The sequence below is a fragment of the Centropristis striata genome, chromosome 17 (assembly GCF_030273125.1).
Source record: "Centropristis striata isolate RG_2023a ecotype Rhode Island chromosome 17, C.striata_1.0, whole genome shotgun sequence".
NCBI classification, from domain to species: domain Eukaryota; kingdom Metazoa; phylum Chordata; class Actinopteri; order Perciformes; family Serranidae; genus Centropristis; species Centropristis striata.
In genome coordinates, this window is record NC_081533.1 from 10262056 (window position 1) to 10279482 (window position 17427).

General features: G+C 42.7%; 1 pseudogene; it reads right to left on the reverse strand.

Annotated features, from left to right (window-relative positions):
• The window catches only part of LOC131990160 (Fc receptor-like protein 5), a 40363-nt pseudogene that overhangs the window by 12071 nt on the left and 10865 nt on the right, over positions 1–17427 (reverse strand).

A 17427-nucleotide genomic window follows, 5' to 3' on the forward strand; every position in this document is an offset into this window, starting at 1 on the left:
CTGTGGGACTCAGTAGCACTGCTAATGATGTGTTCTTTGTGTGCTGGAAGTGTGTTTGAGCTGGATGTTCTCCAATCAAACGTCCACTGAAGGTCTCCACCTCCATGGATCTCACATCTGAGAGTGATCTTCTCTCCAGTGAATATCTGAGGCCAGTTGGGTTGACGGCTAACGGTGGCTTTGGAGGAAACTGTCCATCAAAATAAAAATAACCAGTTAAAAACATTCAATATTGTTGTGTTTTGATATATAATCCTTATGGTTATTAAGTAAATGCATGTTGTTCAGTTCTGCAGGAATATTTAAAAAAGAAGAAGCAGCATCAGCTTTAACATTACATAATGGTACAAATTGTTTTAGTAAAACTCCTCTAAGGCGAGTAAAGTGCAGAGCAGTGTTAATACTAGCAGCTCCTTCCTTCTAGTAACTCTTGTGTCTAGATTGACATGTGAGGTGGTTTCTGAATGTAAAAAGTTAGCATCTTTATATTTACCATCAGGATTAAAAGTAAAATCTAAAAAAAGTCAAAACATGCTGCTACATGCTGCTAGACTACAGCAGACTACAGCAGCAAGATGCCTCCCTTTGCCATGGATGATTACCACAAACTGTTCCAGAAGATAGCAGTACTGGAAACAAAAATTCACCGGCTCGAAGTGAATGTGGAGGTAAATGGACAGAATGGGAATGAAACTACTCTGCCGATTTCCCTTAACAGTGAAAGGGAGCAGGCTAACGGAAAGCTAACTAGCACCACCAAGACGCAGCAGGAGCTGGGTGTAAATGGCAATAAACCAACAAGTCCTCCCTGGAACTCTCTTGGTGCAAAGCCAAAGCACTACAAATCACCTCCCTCAGTTTTGGGAAGACGGTTATCAGGCAGCCCAGCACCTGGAGACTTACGATGACACCGAGTGGCCTGCACTACCATCATACAGGAATGTCGCTTCAACCCCAGTACCAAAGAGAAAGCAACCATGGACCAAGGTTACAACAAAAACGAAGAGCAAATTGCCCCAAGACACAGGAATTCTACGGAAGAACAGATTTGCTCCACTCTCCGAAAATCCTGACTCCCCGAAAGTGGGCTCATCTTCCAGCTCCAGAGAAAGGTATGAGGCTATTTCATATGCTAAAAGGCTACAGAAAGAGCTAACCACTGGGCCCCAAACTCTGATAGTGGGTGATGGAGCTTTGAATGAGATAAAACGCTCTTGCAGCAAGAACACCAAAGTACTCTGTTTTACCAACGATCTGGTGTCTGATATCTCAAAGAAGATCCTGAACATTGCTGCTGAGCATCCAACAGCTAATGCTCTCATCATACACACAGGAGCCCTTGATGTTGTGAAGCAACAATCAGAGGTATTAAAGCAAGACTTCACTGATCTGATTAACAAAGTTCGATGTTTAAATACTGAGGTGTTTTTCAGTGGACCACTACCAGGAGTTCGGCAAGGGGATGAGAGATTCAGCAGGCTGATGATGCTAAACAGATGGCTCAAAGATATGTGTGCCGCTCAATCAATGAACTTTATTGACAATTTCAACATCTTTTGGGGACGCAGGCACCTCTTTAAGGCAGATGGATTTCGCCTTAACAAGGCAGGAGTGCAGTTGCTAAGCTCCAACATTTTTTATCATTTGCGTCACACACAAGCAGCCTGTGTTAAGGACATGAGGCAAGACGTTCCAAAACAACGGATAAGACGTCGCTCTGGTGAGGGCGCTATGATAAGGACTGACCATGGAGGACAGCAAAGTCTGAGAGAGCCGCCAGCATCATCATCCTCTCCCCAAAAAATGGAGTCTCCACCAGCCCCAACAGCCCAACGAGGGGAGTCTCACCGAGTCACGGCAGGAGACACCCAACCCTTACCCCCCCAGATCCCACCCAGCCCCCAAGCCTCACCCCCCCAGACTCCACCCAGCCCCCAATCCTCACCCCCTCAGACCCCACCCAGCCTCCAACTCTCTCCATGCAGCCAGGACTCCCCACTTCTGGATTTCACAGACAGGATGAAGAGCCTTGTCAAGATTGGAATCCAGCTAACACCTCGCCAAAATCCCTTATTTACCCCCCTTAACCTCCCACATCCAGCCCCTCCCACTCCACCACCTCGGAAAGAACGCTCAACCAAAAGTCACCGCCCTCCCCCACCCCCTCTGAATCACCATACCTGGGAATCCCTGAATGACCCTATCTGTGAGTCTGACTGATATGTGCCGGGTCCAGACTCTGATATCAATATCAAGATTGCTCTGTTCCAGCAGCAGTCAGGGCCCCATGGAGTTCAGTCAGCTTTCTCAATCCCTGTGATAATAGCTAACAGAAAAGGGATCAAACTGGTGAGAAATAAAAAGAGTTCAATTAACTCTGCCAATCTACTGAGTATAGCATGTCATCCTCCAAACTCACCAGCGTCTCCTGTTAAGGATTTACATTTAGCTCTTTTAAATATCAGACCTCTAGTTGGCAAATCTTTCTTAATCAATAATTTTATTCACAAGCACAACCTTGATTTTATGTTTTTAACTGAAACATGGTTAAGTCAGGATAATAGTGCAGCAGTTCTTATTGAGTCAACCCCCCCCAAATTTTAGTTTCTTCAGTGAAGCAAGAATACATAAGAGAGGAGGTGGAGTTGCCACCCTGTTCAAGGACAGCTTCCAATGCAAAAACATGTCTTATGGTCAGTTTGACTCCTTTGAATATGTTGCCATTCAGTTAAAATCACCCTATAGAGCAATCTATTTGACCATCTACAGACCCCCCAAATATGATGCAAGGTTTTTTGATGACTTTGCCAAACTACTGTCTGTTGTGTGCATAGATTTTGACTGTTGTTTTAGTAGGTGATTTTAACATTCATGTTGATAATCCTGAAGATGGGTGTGCTAAAGAACTTTTAAATATTCTGGATAACTTTGGGCTTTCTCAGCATGTCACAGATCCAACACATAACAGAGGACACATATTAGATCTAATTATTACCAAAGGTCTTAATATCTCTGAGGTTGTGGTGAACGATGTTGCTCTTTCTGATCACTACTGTGTTTTGTTTCAAATGACCACCCTTGCCAATCCAACAAAAGGTGAAGCAGAGGTAATCAGGAAGCGCTATATAAATGAAAACACTTGTGCATTATTTACCCAGGATTTTACGCCATCACCAACCCTGCCCTCAGCTCTTGTTGATGACCTTGTTAACAGTTTTAGTTCCAATGTTATGACTGTTATTGACTCTATCGCCCCAATTAAGACCAAAGTTCTGTCGGGGAGGAAAAAGTCACCCTGGAGAAACGCCAAACTGGTTAAAGTGCAGAAAAAAGTATGTAGACAAGCTGAACGCAGGTGGCGAAAGAACAAACTCCAAGTATATTACGATATTTATAAAGAGGGTCTTCGCAACTATAATCAGGAACTGAAGAATGCAAGGCAGTCATATTTTTCAGAGATTATCAATAGAAACAGTAATAATGCCCGCACACTTTTTTCTGTAGTAGACAGACTGACAAATCCCACAGCATCAGTCCCTTCTGAGCTGCTGTCTAACAAGTCATGCAATGACTTTGCAGCCTTCTTCACAAACAAAATATTACAGATAAGACAAGCAGTGTGCAGCTCCATCTCAGGAATGATAACACTGGTGCCTTCCCATCCTTTCGTCAAGCTAGGACATTTTAGCCTCCTAGATTACACAACACTCACGGAAACGGTTTCAAAATTAAAGCCCACAACCTGCTGCCTTGATATTCTGCCTTCAAACTTTTTTAAAACTGTTTTCAACTGCATAGCTCCGGATGTACTGCAGATAATAAATTCTTCTCTCCAAGCAGGACAGTTTCCACAGACTTTGAAAACTGCAGTAATAAAACCCCTCCTAAAAAAATCTAATCTGGATTCCACAACAATTAGTAACTATAGGCCAATATCAAATCTGCCATTTCTGGGGGAAATCATTGAAAAGGTTGTTTTTGAGCAAATTCATGCTTTTATGATGCAAAATAATCTTTTTAACACATTTCAGTCTGGATTTCGGCGACACCACAGCACTGAGACTGTACTTATCAAAGTCTTAAATGATATTAATCTGAACACTGATGCAGGCAAATCCTCTGTCCTGGTTTTACTGGATCTCAGTGCTGCATTTGACACAGTTGATCATAACATACTAGTCAGCAGACTGGAACAGTGGGTGGGGCTCACTGGCACTGTGCTCCAATGGTTCAAATCTTACTTACAAGATAGGGACTTTTTTGTGTCAATTGGAAACCATGAGTCTGAGCGAACTAAGATCACATGTGGGGTTCCTCAAGGGTCCATTCTCGGGCCGCTTCTATTCAACATCTATATGCTACCGCTAGCTCAGATTATGGAACATCACAACATCTCCTACCATACTTATGCCGATGACACACAACTCTACATTTCAGTGTCCTCACACGACTACAGTCCCTTACTCTCATTGAGTAACTGTATTCATCAAATCAATGAGTGGATGTGCCAGAACTTTCTCCAGCTAAATGCAGAGAAGACAGAGGTGATCATTTTCGGCCCTAAGAATGAAAGATATAAGATCAGCGCTCACCTTGGCTCTATGTCATTGACAGCTGCAAATCAAGCCAGAAATCTTGGTGTAATTATTGACTCAAACCTGAACTTCAACAGCCATCTAAAGCTTATCACTAAATCTGCCTATTACCACCTGAAAAACATAGCTAGAATTAAGGGTCTTCTGTCCAAACAAGACATGGAAAAACTTATCCATGCATTTATTTTTAGTAGGTTGGATTACTGCAATGGCATCTTCACAGGTCTTAACAAAAAATCAATCAGGCAGCTGCAGCTGATCCAGAACGCTGCCGCCAGAGTCCTCACAAACACCAGCAAACTGGACCATATTACACCGGCCCTTAAATCACTACACTGGCTTCCTGTGAGTCAGAGGATAGATTTTAAAATCTTACTGCTGGTCTACAAAGCTCTGAATGGTCCAAATTACCAAATTACATGCTTGATCTGCTCCCTCTCTATGAAGCATCCAGACCCCTTAGGTCATCTGGAACTGGCTTGTTGCGTGTCCCAAAAACAAGAACCAAGCGGGGTGAGGCAGCTTTCAGTTATTCTGCTCCTCACCTGTGGAACAAACTACCAGTAGATCTGAGGTCTGCCCAAACGGTCAGCTCCTTTAAATCAGGACTAAAAACACTATTGTTTACTGAAGCGTACTCTTAACTTTAACACTTATCTGCTCTACTCTACTGCCCTTACTTTTTAACTACACAATGTTTGACTTGTGCTTTTTATTATTTTATCCCTTTTTTATCCTGCTGTATCTTCCCTGTTTTAATTGACTGTTTTTACTGTTTTCAATTGTGTCTTGCTGTTTTTAATGTGTATGTAAAGCACTTTGAATTACCTTGTGTTGAATTGTGCTATACAAATAAACTTGCCTTCCAGCATAATTTGCCGTCAGTGACAATCAACACAAAACAGAGTGACAGCCTGGTTAGCAACAGTTCATGGTCAAGTATTTTCAGTGGGAATAAAAGAACAAATGTCCAAATAATTAAAAAATTAAATTTACATTTAAAATCATTGTAATTTGCTTTTTTATCAATCAATTATTAAAAATGCAAAATAGTTTGGATTTTGTTACAATGACTAATGCCAAACTCACCAGTTTTGTAAACATTGACTGAGTCGCTGTAGTCTGTGTAGTAAAGTGTCTCTCCTCTTCCTCCTCTGCACCAGTAGACTCCTCCCTGTGAGACACTGATTCTCTCAGTAGAGATGAAAACAGCATCTTGTTTGGTCAGAGGTTCAGAGGTTTTCTCTCCTCTGTACCAGAAGAATTTCCAACCAGATGATGATGTCACAGAGCAGCTCAGAGTCACTCTGTCCCCTACAGGAATGTCTCTGCTGTCAGCTCTCAGTCCAGCCTTTGGTTTATGTGCTGTTTTAGAACAAAGATTCAAATAAGGAAACTATCATCACTGTGATTTAGGCCAATTTAAAGAGTACAGGCCCAACAGCCAATAAATACCTGAATACTGACACATAGGCTTGGTCTAAGTGATTAGTATCAATATTTAATTTAATATATAAATACTGAAGGCATGCTCATTTAATTCCAACAAAGGACCTCTGTTGCTGTCACACCTCTCTCTCTCTTCATGTTTCTTGTCTGAATCTCTACTGTAACTTTCCAGAAGCACAATTCAGGATTCAACATGCAAACTGCATTTTCCTCTCCAGACAAGACAGCTGTGTAGTTCTCTGCTCTTCTCTGTGACTCATTGTCATTCAACAGTAAACGTTGTGGAGGAAGTTATTAAGATTAAAAAGCACAAAGTGTTGCAGAATATCATGTGAAAAAGTTCCTGTGGGTTTTTTTTTTTTTTTTATAAAAAACTTGATATTTTCTGTATGGATGACAGACAGGACAGCTTACCTGTTACTGTCAATGTGATGAGGTCACTCCACTGTGTGAAGGAATAGCCCAGTCTGCCCATACATCTGTAATCTCCACTGTGGGACTCAGTAGCACTGCTAATGATGTGTTCTTTGTGTGCTGGAAGTGTGTTTGAGCTGGATGTTCTCCAATCAAACGTCCACTGAAGGTCTCCACCTCCATGGATCTCACATCTGAGAGTGATCTTCTCTCCAGTGAATATCTGAGGCCAGTTGGGTTGACGGCTAACGGTGGCTTTGGAGGAAACTGTCCATCAAAATAAAAATAACCAGTTAAAAACATTCAATATTGTTGTGTTTTGATATATAATCCTTATGATTATTAAGTAAATGCATGTTGTTCAGTTCTGCAGGAATATTTGAAAAAGAAGAAGCAGCATCAGCTTTAACATTACATAATGGTACAAATTGTTTTAGTAAAACTCCTCTAAGGCGAGTAAAGTGCAGAGCAGTGTTAATACTAGCAGCTCCTTCCTTCTAGTAACTCTTGTGTCTAGATTGACATGTGAGGTGGTTTCTGAATGTAAAAAGTTAGCATCTTTATATTTACCATCAGGATTAAAAGTAAAATCTAAAAAAAGTGAAAACATGCTGCTATTTGGCATCAATGACATTTACTTTTGCCTTCCAGCATAATTTGCCATCAGTGACAATAAACACAAAACAGAGTGACAGCCTGGTTAGCAACAGTTCATGGTCAAGTATTTTCAGCGGGAATAAAAGAACAAATGTCCAGATAATTAAAAAATTAAATTTACATTTAAAATCATTGTAATTTGCTTTTTTATCAATCAATTATTAAAAATGCAAAATAGTTTGGATTTTGTTACAATGACTAATGCCAAACTCACCATTGTTGTTGATGAGGACTGAATCGCTGTAGTCTGTGTAGTAAAGTGTCTCTCCTCTTCCTCCTCTGCACCAGTAGACTCCTCCCTGTGAGACACTGATTCTCTCAGTAGAGATGAAAACAGCATCTTGTTTGGTCAGAGGTTCAGAGGTTTTCTCTCCTCTGTACCAGAAGAATTTCCAACCAGATGGTGATGTCACAGAGCAGCTCAGAGTCACTCTGCCCCCTACAGGAATGTCTCTGCTGTCAGCTCTCAGTCCAGCTTCTGGTTTATGTGCTGTTTTAGAACAAAGATTCAAATAAGGAAACTATCATCACTGTGATTTAGGCCAATTTAAAGAGTACAGGCCCAACAGCCAATAAATACCTGAATACTGACATGTAGGCTTGGTCTAAGTGATTAATATCAATATTTAATTTAATATATAAATACTGAAGGCATGCTAATTTAATTCCAACAAAGGACCTCTGTTGCTGTCACACCTCTCTCTCTCTTCATGTCTCTTGTCAGTATCTCTACTGTTTACTCTACTTTCCAGAAGCACAATTCAGGATTCAACATGCAAACTGCATTTTTCTCTCCAGACAAGACAGCTGTGTAGTTCTCTGCTCTTCTCTGTGACTCATTGTCATTCAGCAGTAAACGTTGTGGAGGAAGTTATTAAGATTAAAAAGCACAAAGTGTTGCAGAATATCATGTGAAAAAGTTCCTGTGGGTTTTTTTATTTTTTAATAAAAAACTTGATATTTTCTGTATGGATGACAGACAGGACAGCTTACCTGTTACTGTCAATGTGATGAGGTCACTCCACTGTGTGACAGAATAGTCCCTTCTGCCCCTACATCTGTAATCTCCACTGTGGGACTCAGTAGCACGGCTAATGATGTGTTCTTTGTGTGCTGGAAGTGTGTTTGAGCTGGATGTTCTCCAATCAAACGTCCACTGAAGGTCTCCACCTCCATGGATCTCACATCTGAGAGTGATCTTCTCTCCAGTGAATATCTGAGGCCAGTTGGGTTGACGGCTAACGGTGGCTTTGGAGGAAACTGTCCATCAAAATAAAAATAACCAGTTAAAAACATTCAATATTGTTGTGTTTTGATATATAATCCTTATGATTATTAAGTAAATGCATGTTGTTCAGTTCTGCAGGAATATTTAAAAAAGAAGAAGCAGCATCAGCTTTAACATTACATAATGGTACAAATTGTTTTAGTAAAACTCCTCTAAGGCGAGTAAAGTGCAGAGCAGTGTTAATACTAGCAGCTCCTTCCTTCTAGTAACTCTTGTGTCTAGATTGACATGTGAGGTGGTTTCTGAATGTAAAAAGTTAGCATCTTTATATTTACCATCAGGATTAAAAGCAAAATCTAAAAAAAGTGAAAACATGCTGCTATTTGGCATCAATGACATTTACTTTTGCCTTCCAGCATAATTTGCCGTCAGTGACAATCAACACAAAACAGAGTGACAGCCTGGTTAGCTATGGAAGAATTATCCTATCTTTATTCAAGAGCGTAGATTTTCAGTTTGAGAGCATAATTTGTATTTCTCGTGCTCAGATTTGTTCTCCTCATGCTCACATTTTGCGCTCGCACTCAGATTTCTGCTGCTTTCTTTCAAAATGTGTGCGTGCACTTTAAAATCACATGCTTGTGCTCACATTTCTTCTTCTTGGACACAAACATTTTGCTCGCACTCAAATATGTCCTGTGCTCGCTCAAATCTAAAGTCTACGCGCTCAGATCTCAACTCTGCGCTCTCAAAACTTTTGTGCTCGCACCCAGAACACGCACGTCCTCTCAGGTTGAGGTGTCTGCTCAGACTGAACGTGGTCCCGCCCTGCGCTTAAACTAGTGTGTTTCACCAGCCAATAGGGAGACAGCTAGATTGTGGGCCGGTCTTAGGTGCGTTCCCTCGGCTTTTTGAGCGCTCCGTTGGGGCGGGTATATGGTCTGTTTATAAAACTGCTTCTCTCTTAAAATACACCAATTTACCATATTAGCCAGCTATTTGAATCGTCACCTATTTAAAACGCAGCATATTTATGTAGAATTAATCTTAAGTAGTCCTAAAAAGAGTTATGGTAGTTTAGATTTTTTTTTCTATTATTATTTATATATATATATATATATATATATATATATATATATATATATATATATATATGGATATGTATATATATATATATATATATATCGGGTTTTTTTTTCATTTGTACAGTGGTGTCACAATAGTCCAGTGGTGAACTATGCTACCAACTGTTGCATTTTAAACCATGGGACGCCGGTTCGCATCCCGTCCACCGCACTCTTGCTGCATGTCTTATTATGATTTAAAATTTTAATTGATAAATTAATGTAACAGTAATACAATCCGTGTAACCAGCTGATTCTCTTATTGCAACGTGTATCACCGTCCTATTTACACGGTCAAAGCCAGGGGGCGCATAATTAGGCTAATGTTGGTAATACTTTCACTTTCACAAGAAGAAGACTTTGAGCAGGATTCGGAGCGAATGAATGGGAGACAGATGGATGGCCAAAGACCTCAAGTAAGTTCATTGCTAAATGTTGCTACAACTCAAAACACATCGATCATATACAGTAGTTTCAATAACAGTACAGTAATCATTTTGACACTCGTACTTATCAACATATATAGCGGGCCTTCATTGTAACATGTACAACGAAAGTACAATAATTGGCAACGTATGATCGTACCAGAGGTAGGTAGGCACACATAATGATGCGCGAGCTGAAGGGAATCCCCGCTGACGTCACTTCATTCATAATGAGTTTCTATCCCTAGTGCCGACAAAGGCCCGCTATATATGTTGATAAGTACAAATGTTTTGAGTTGTAGCAACATTTAGCAATGAACTTACTTGAGGTCTTTGGCCATACATCTCGTCTCCCATTCATTCGCTGCCGCGCTCCGAATCCGGCTCAAAGTCTTCTTCTTGTGAAAGTGAAAGTATTACCAACATTAGCCTAATTATGCGCCCCCTGGCTTTGACTGCGTAAATAGGACGGTGATACACGTTGCAATAAGAGAATCAGCTGGTTACACGGATTGTATTACTGTTACATTAATTTATCAATTAAAATTTTAAATCATAATAAGACATGCAGCAAGAGTGCGGTGGACGGGATGCGAACCGGCGTCCCATGGTTTAAAATGCAACAGTTGGTAGCATACTTCTCCACTGGACTATCGTGACATCACTGTACAGATGAAAAAAACAAAATGTATATATATATATATATATATATATATATATATATATATATATATATATATATATATATATATATATATATATATATATATATATATATATATATATAATAATAGAAAAAAAAATCTAAACTACCATAACTCTTTTTAGGACTACTCAAGATTAATTCTACATAAATATGCTGCGTTTTAAATAGGTGACGATTCAAATAGCTGGCTAATATGGTAAATTGGTGTATTTTAAGAGAGAAGCAGTTTTACAAACAGACCATATACCCGCCCCAACGGAGCGCTCAAAAAGCCGAGGGAACGCACCTAAGACGGGCCACAATCTAGCTGTCTCCCTATTGGCTGGTGAAACACACTACTTTAAGCGCAGGGCGGGACCACGTTCAGTCTGAGCAGACACCTCAACCTGAGAGGACGTGCGTGTTCTGGGTGCGAGCACAAAAGTTTTGAGAGCGCAGAGTTGAGATCTGAGCGCGTAGACTTTAGATTTGAGTGCGCACAGGACATATTTGAGTGCGAGCGAAATGTTTGTGTCCAAGAAGAAGAAATGTGAGCACAAGCATGTGATTTTAAAGTGCACGCACACATTTTGAAAGAAAGCAGCAGAAATCTGAGTGCGAGCGCAAAATGTGAGCATGAGGAGAACAAATCTGAGCACGAGAAAGACAAATTATGCTCTCAAACTGAAAATCTACGCTCTTGAATAAAGATAGGATAATTCTTCCATAGTTAGCAAAAGTTCATGGTCAAGAATTTTCAGTGGGAATAAAAGAACAAATGTCCAAATAATTAAAAATTAAATTTACATTGAAAATCATTGTAATTTGCTTTTTTATCAATTAATTATTAAAAATGCAAAATAGTTTGGATTTTGTTACAATGACTAATGCCAAACTCACCAGTTTTGTAAACATTGACTGAGTGGCTGTAGTCTGTGTAGTAAAGTGTCTCTCCTCTTCCTCCTCTGCACCAGTAGACTCCTCCCTGTGAGACACAGATTCTCTCAGTAGAGATGAAAACAGCATCTTGTTTGGTCAGAGGTTCAGAGGTTTTCTCTCCTCTGTACCAGAAGAATTTCCAACCAGATGATGATGTCACAGAGCAGCTCAGAGTCACTCTGTCCCCTACAGGAATGTCTCTGCTGTCAGCTCTCAGTCCAGCTTCTGGTTTACCTGCTGTTCAGTTTGAAACAGAGAAATAAAAAGATATTTACTATTCTTGGGAAATAAATAAATTATTTGATGAAAATAAAACCCATGACTCTTCCTGTAGCATTGTTATTGAAAATACATACATACATATATATTACAACCTGAACAATTACATCTTCCTTTTTCTTAGTTTTTTAAATTTTTAATTTATTCTCTGAATAAGTACATTGTGATTGCTCATGTACACTGAATGATCACTGTTCTTAAGCTGTTTTTTTTTACAAACACACACATGAAATGAAACAGAAAAGATTGTATTGAAGAGCTCTGCCACTACAGTTATGCTGGCCTCCCTCTTGTGCTGAAGTGGTTATCCAGCTAGCCCAAACAATCGAGACTCCCCAGAAAAAGACTCATAGACCAGACTGTGGCGTTGTCACTGATCTTTACTGAAGATGTCACAAATGTGAAACTGTAATACAATCCAAAGATACAAATTTGTAAACAAAGTTACACAAACAGAAAAATAATCATAATGAATGAGGCAAGTACACATAATATTGATATGCACAAGAAGAGAAAACACCTTGAGTGAATCAAATTAGCATTTAAGCTACGTGGCTAAATTATGTATCATACATGGCTAATTAGCCTATTACAATGTACAAAATTAAAGTGATTATGAAATGATTGTAACACACAATCTTCATTTATGAAGTTATGAAACATAAAAACTTACAGATATGGTCTTCTGCGGCTTCAAAACCAAAATAAAGTCCTCCCACAGCTCACAGACAAAGAAAATGGTCTCCAGCACCAGCCATGTGCTCTCCTTCTCTCAAAACCGAAAGTGAAACTTAACTAAATGGGAGTTAAGACTGCATTTACTCTTTTTTCCACAGGGGGCAGTATAACATTAAACAGCTTGGCATTCAGAGGTCATAACACTCCCCGCCTGGCGTCCATAGGGACGTCACAATGAGAACCTAAATTATGCCATCTGAGCATGATGGGGACAAAAGGGGAATGAGTTCCGTGATTGGCCGGGAGAAAACCTTGGGTGTACCTTGACGAATGACTCTGACTTCCACCTTTCTTATGCGTCCATCTGCACTTGGGAATGTCTTTGTCACAACAGCCATTGGCCATTCATTTCTTTCCACTTGAAGATCCTTCATGAGGACGACATCGCCCTCCTTCAAGTCGGGTCTCTTGTCAGGCCATCTCCTTCTAGTTTGCAGCGTGGAGAGATATTCGCGGCGCCACCTCTCCCAGAATGTGTCGGCGAGGGATTGAACCTGCTTCCACTGCTGTCTCAGCAGCTCTGCCTTACCAAACTCAGAGGGGGGAGGAGGGACAGTGCCCGACTTCTGCGTCAACAGGATAGCTGGTGTGAGCACGAGTGGGAACTCTGGATCAGATGAAACAGGCACAAGTGGCCTCGCATTCATGATGGCGCACACCTCTGCCAGAAGTGTGGTGAGGACCTCGTGGGTGAGATGAGGAGACTTCAACTGCGAGAACATGGAGTCCAGTATGCGTCGTGCCACACCGATGAGACGTTCCCATGCCCCACCCATGTGGGACGAGTGAGGTGGGTTGAATATCCAGCTACATTTTTGTTCTTGAAGGTACTTGTCCAGTTGTGTGTTGGGTACACCCATTTCCAACTCTTTACAGGCGCCGATGAAATTGGTACCCTGATCTGACCTGATCTGTTTTGGTGCACCTCGAAGAGAGAAGAATCTCCTGAGTGCATTGATGAAGCTGGAGCTGGTCATGGACTCGACAACTTCAATATGCACTGCTCTCACACACATACATGTGAACAGCACCGCCCACCTCTTGCTGTTGGCATGACCGCCCCGAGTGCGCCTTGCAGACAACACCCACGGTCCAAAGATGTCAAGCCCAACGTAAGTAAAGGGGGGTGCTGCCTGCAGCCTCTCGGCTGGCAGATCTGACATCTGCTGTTGACCCGTCTTACCCCGAAGTTTCCTGCAGATGACGCATTTGAAGAGCTCTGGATGCGTCTCTTCCCTCCAACCAACCACAACCCGTCTGAGCGGATGGCACCTTCTGTGAGATGCCTACCTTGGTGCTTGACCATCTCGTGGTGGTGTCGTATGATCAGTGTGGCAAGGTAGTGGTGACCAGGAATGATAAGGGGGTTTACCTCACTTAAGGTCAACTGAGAACGAGATATCCGTCCTCCTACTCGGAGGAGTCCATCACTGTCCACGACTGGATTCAGGACTCTGATACTGCTGCGTGTTGGCAGATTTCTCTTCTCTGAGATGCATCTTATCTCCTCAGCATAAACTTCGTGTTGGACACTCTTGATCACAAGCCTTTTAGCCTGTTCCTGACCTTCCACGGTAGAACCTTTTCTGCATAGATGCCACCCTTTGCAGCTCTTCTCGCCAGTTGGATGGGCATGGGAATGAGCAATGTGCTTCAGATGTGCAACTGCTCTGACAAGTGATCTCAAACTTGAGAAACGTTCGAATCGCTTCACTCCCAACTGACCTTTAAAAGCTTGAGTGATGTGCACAGACGCTACAGGACGTATCTCTGCGTCTGCTGCCGGATCGACAAGGTCAAATGACACCTCAGACGGTGAAGATGAAGGGAGGGGCTTCGACAGGAAAGGTGGCCCTGTCAACCAAGTTGTGTTTGCGAGGAGTGCAGCTGCGACTGATCTTGACCCATGGTTTGCAGGGTTCTGCTCAGATGGAACATATCTCCATTGTTCTGGAGACGTTGACTGTCGAATCCGTTCGATCCGGTTACTCACATACACATAAAACCTCCTTGTCTCATTGTGTATGTAGCCCAAAACGATTCTGCTCTCTGTAAAAAATGTGACAGAGTCAATCGTCAGGTGCAGCTCACTTACCACGAACTCTGCAGTACCCACTGCGAGAACAGCGGCACAGAGCTCGAGGCGTGGTATGGTAGTCTCTCTCACAGGTGCGAGCTTCGATTTTCCAAAGACGAACCCCACGCTGGACTCGTCGTCGTGGTTGGTAACCTTCAAGTAAACAACAGCTGAGATTGCCTTGACTGAAGCATCAGCAAAGATGATCAGCTCTGCTGACTTGGCGTTGGCAGAAGAGATAGTGGAGTAACATCGGGGGATCTGCAGCTCCTGCAGATGCTGGAGTGAAGCTTTCCATTTCTCCCATTCTGCTCTCTTATCATCAGGGAGAGGAGAGTCCCATTCTCCTACTTCCAATGACAGCTGCCTAAGAAGAAACCTCCCCTGTACTGTCACGGGTGCAATGAACCCAAGAGGGTCGAAAATACTGTTCACCACCGAGAGGACACCTCTACGTGTGAATGGCTTGTCATCGACCTGAACTCTGAAAGTGAACGTGTCTGTGATGAGGTTCCAACAAACACCTAGGCTGCGCTGTAAGGGCAGCTCATCCTTCGACAGATCCAGATTTTGAACGTCCTTAGCGAGATCGTCGGTGGGGATGGCGTCCATCACAGCAGTACTGTTGGAGACTATCTTGTGAAGCCGAAGATTGGAGAGTGCAAGGGCTTCTCGAGCACGTTGGAGAACAGAGATGGCCTCTTCCTCTGTGGCGAAAGATTTCAATGCATCATCCACGTAGAAATCCTCTTCTACAAACCTCCTGACATCACTTCCATAGCTGTCTTCTTCCTCTCTGGCAGCCCTCCTCAGGCCATAAATGGCGACGGCCGGGGATGGAGTGTTGCCGAAGACGTGGACTTTCATGCGGTAGTCCACGATGTCGCTGTTCATGTCGTGTGTTCCTCTTTTACCACAAAACAGTGGAACATGTGTTCAATGTCCCCTGTTACAGCAACCTGTTCCTTCCTGAACCTCACTAGCACCCCCAGAAGGCTGTTGTTAAGGTCCGGCCCGGTAAGAAGGACATCATTTAGAGAGACTCCGTCGTAACGAGCGCTTGAATCAAAAACGATGCGGATCTTGCCGGGCTTTCTGGGGTGGTACACACCGAAAGACGGAAGGTACCAGCGCTCTTGGTGATCTTGCAGTACCGGGCCAATTCTGCATGGTCGTTATCCAACATCTTTTGAATGAAGTCCAAGTAGTGTGCCTTCATTTCAGGGTTTTTCTCAAGAGTGTTGCAGAGTGTTTTAAGTCGTTTGTGAGCATATCCTCTGTTATTGGGAAGCCGTCTCCTAGGCGTCCGGAAGGGCAGAGGAGCTACCCAACTGTTTGCACTGTCCTTGAAAACCTCTCTGTCCATTATCTGTATAAATCTCTGTTCGTCGATAGATGGAGCGAGCTTGCTGTCATTCTTGGTGCACACGAAGACTGATTCGCCCATGTCTTCACCTTTGGGAATCTTTGTGTTGAGTGGGATGGGATGCGTTTGATGAAGTGTTTGATGAGCCAACCAATTGAAGTTTTCTTTGACCTGAAGGTGACTTTCACAGGGAGGCAGATAGCTCGGACGGCCACTCTCAAGAATACACATCCTCAAGCTGCTCACTGTAGATGGTTTGTGGGCTTTACCAAGACATACATCCCCTATGACCACCCATCCCAGGTCCAGTTTCTGGGCAAATGGGGCATTGTGTGGACCGTTAATCTGCTTGCGCACCTTATGGACACGGAGAATGTCTCTTCCCAACAGCAGCAAGATGTTTGCATTAGGGTCTAGAGGAGGAATCTCGCTTGCAATGGCTTTGAGGTGCTTGTGATGGGAAGCTGCATTGGGGGTAGGTATTTCTGATCTGTTGTCAGGGATCTCCTCACATTCAACCAATGTAGGGAGTTGCAAGTTGATTTTCTGGTCTATCGACTCGACTGTGTACCCACATGCTCTTCTTCCAGCGGTCTCAGTGATGCCTGCACATGTTTTTAATGTATATGGAGACCGAACACTGTTATCATTGAAGATGCTGAAAAACTCAGATCTCACGAGAGAGCGATTACTTTGCTCATCGAGGATGGCGTACATTTTCCTTGCTGCGCCGCGACTACTGTTGGGGTACACATTTACCAAACATATCTTAGAGCAGGCACGTGAGCTCATCCCTTCCCCGCATACCTCGGTGCACCTAGGTGACACTTCCTCCTTTGTCTCTTCCTCCTCCCCGCCATAGTCTGTATTTGCTTGAGGTGGCTTTAGTTTCCAGGGAGCAGGACCTGGATGCAGGGCCGAAATATGCCTGTCACTCCCACACTCAGTGCATGTGATCTCTGCTTTGCAGTTCCTGGCTATGTGGGCCGTGGATGCACAACAATGGAAACAGATAGCATTCTCCTTAATGTATTGTCTCCTCTCTTCAAGAGATTTTTCTCTAAAGCCTCTACACCTATTGAAGGGATGCGGCTTCTTATGGATGGGACAGTTCTTAAGTAGGTCAGCGGTTGGTCTTGTTGGAGACCGGCTACCTTCCTGATTTGGAGGCGATATCTGAGTCCTGTGAACTGACACTCGCTGTCTTATTTGACTGTAACCGTCGTCGGGACGCTCTCTCCTGACGGGAGTGTGACTGGATGAACGAAGGATGAAGCTCGGGTCGTTTCGGGCTTTAGCTTCATCAGAGATGAACTTAGCAAACACGACGAATGGAGGGAATGAAACCTGGTACTGTTCCTTATATTTGGAGCCATAGGATGTCCATTTATCTTGCAGATGATACGGAAGCTTTTCGAGGATGGGATGGATTCCTCTGGCTGTGTCCAAGT